Raw genomic sequence first — 2,435 nt, forward strand, 5'->3', positions numbered from 1 at the left:
ACCTTCAATTAACATAGGTCAGTATTTTAGGCCAATTCCTAACAGCTTAATAACAATTAAACGAGTCTCCATACATGCCAAAGACTTAAAAATACTTTAAAACCTTTATATATTGATCAATAGTTTGATAGCATGATTTAACCTCCGACGACCTCCAACTCGAGCTAACATCTGCGATACTATAGGAAAAAGGAAAGGAAGGGAATAAGCATTATAGCTGTAATAGCCCAAATTTAACCGGGCCTTAAGACCAAATGAAAATAGATAAATAAGTAAATATTTAATTATTAAATAGTCCAAGTCCTGGTTATAAAGCCCAAACACTACAAGCCCAAAACTTAAAACCAAAAAGCACTACCCGTATAACCCAAATTACACCCTCAAACCCGACCTAACCCACAATAGCCGACCCAACTCAAACACTACCCAGTAAGCCCTTTACACCCATGACCCGTATACATCAGCGGCCCAAAAGGCCCAAATGACTTAAGAGGAACAAGAAACCCTAGGGTTTCCTGAACACTATCGCGCCGCAACTGCTTCTAGAATATTCGGGGAGCGTCTGTCCAGTCTACGAAATCGAGGCCACCATCAAGGCACTGTCCCGAGGCCTTTCGACACACCAGCTCGACCACCGATCACGCCTCCACCAGTGGGCCGTGACTTCAGCATTGTGTCGTGCCCAGCACGGTTACCATCGAGATCCTCGCAAGTTACCTGTAAGAAAAGGAAAGAAATCAAAGCAAAAAAGGCAGTAGATATACTAGAATAGGAAACGGAAAGAAATCCTCCGATTTATTTCCAAAATGGGCAGTAGTTTAAGGCTATAAAGCCTTTCGCAAATCTGTAAAAACTTACTTTTTACATAGATACACAGGGAGAGACAAAAAAACACAGAAAGATAGGGAGTTACAAACAAGTTGTATTCATAAAAAGCAGAAGAAATAAAACAGTTTTTGTTTCTTAAAGGTAATCGAATCACTTTTTACTATTTTCCATTTATCTGCTTATTTTCTAGTGTGCATACACAAATCTTAGAATATAATCAAAGAAAACAAAAGAAGCGGAGTTACCTTTTTGATTTGCTGCGAAAAATGGAATTTTGAAAACCCTAACCGCCGTACGCGACAGCATCAAAGGTGGCGCGTGGGCACGTGTGCACTTAAGAGCAGAGGCTCAACGGAGCTCCGGTGCCGGTCCCAGACCCTCATTCAGAGGATTTCACCCCTTTTTTTTAGAGCCGGCTGTAAAAATGAATTTAAAACCAAAAGTTTGGCTTATATAGCCTTAGAGAAATGGCATCGTTTCTGCTTATCCTAATAAGCTCAAAACAGTGTCGTTTTAAAGCACAAGATCCGCGCGTTGACCCGTGACCCGAGGAGGATCCGCGTGTTTTTGGAAAATGGGCAAATTGCCCAATTGATCCTCCCGTGTTTTTTGAATTTTTAGTTTGGTTTTATTTTATTTTTTTAATTTGACCCTAATATTTTATAATTGTTTCAATTTATTCCCAACGGTTATTAAATTACATTCTGGGAAACGGCGTCATTTAGGATTAGGGCAAATTGCCCACTGAGTCCTTTGTCATTTTTAACTCTTGTAAATCAGGCCCAGAATCTATACTATTTTTCAAATTAGCCTTATAATTTTATTTAAATTCAATTTTAACCCCTTTTTTATTTTTAAATTTTGTTATTTTATTTTATATATATATAATTATTTTATTTTAGATAAAACTGTACATATATTATTATTAAAATACCATTTATACATTTAAAATCTTTTATCATATATTATTTTCCTAAATATATTATATTTTATTATATAACATATATTATATATATTTTATGTTATGTATATTATATATTATCTATCATATTACATATGTTTTATATTACTCATTGTATTATTTAATTTTAAAATTTGTAAATTATTATTATTAAATTATATTCATATTACGTATATATTTCATTATTAATTATTTATTATGTGATATTTGTATTTATTATATAATTATTTTGTAAATTATTTTATATACTTTCTATTTTATATATTATTTTCCTTAAAAAACAAATATATTTTATCTTATATATAATAATTATTCTTTTGTAAAATTTTTTGTTATTATATATTATATATTGTATATAAGATACTATTTTTAAATTATTAAATATCATATTTTTATTTGTATTATAAGTATATTTCGTTAACAATTACTCACTTTATTTTATATTTTTATATATATACTAATTCTTTTATATATTTTATATATATCATTTACGTATTAAATGTTATTTTATAATTATTATTTAATGTTATATTTTATGAACATGTACATTGATATTATATTTCTTTTTAATTGTGTATCATGCATCATTTCTTAATTATTACTATGTATGTTTGTATGTTTTGCTTATCCATCTTCAATATAAGCT

At 30.5% G+C, this 2,435-nt stretch overlaps 1 long non-coding RNA gene across 1 annotated transcript; it reads right to left on the reverse strand.

Annotated features, from left to right (window-relative positions):
• Window positions 1-263: 263 nt before the first annotated feature.
• On the reverse strand, window positions 264-1,248 carry LOC107948642 (uncharacterized). Its single transcript, XR_001697512.2, has 2 exons — window positions 1,074-1,248; window positions 264-717 (listed from the first exon to the last, which is right to left on the reverse strand). It is a non-coding gene; the product is annotated as an uncharacterized lncRNA (long non-coding RNA).
• Window positions 1,249-2,435: the final 1,187 nt, after the last annotated feature.

The sequence above is a fragment of the Gossypium hirsutum genome, chromosome A04, assembly GCF_007990345.1.
Source record: "Gossypium hirsutum isolate 1008001.06 chromosome A04, Gossypium_hirsutum_v2.1, whole genome shotgun sequence".
Lineage (NCBI taxonomy): Eukaryota > Viridiplantae > Streptophyta > Magnoliopsida > Malvales > Malvaceae > Gossypium > Gossypium hirsutum.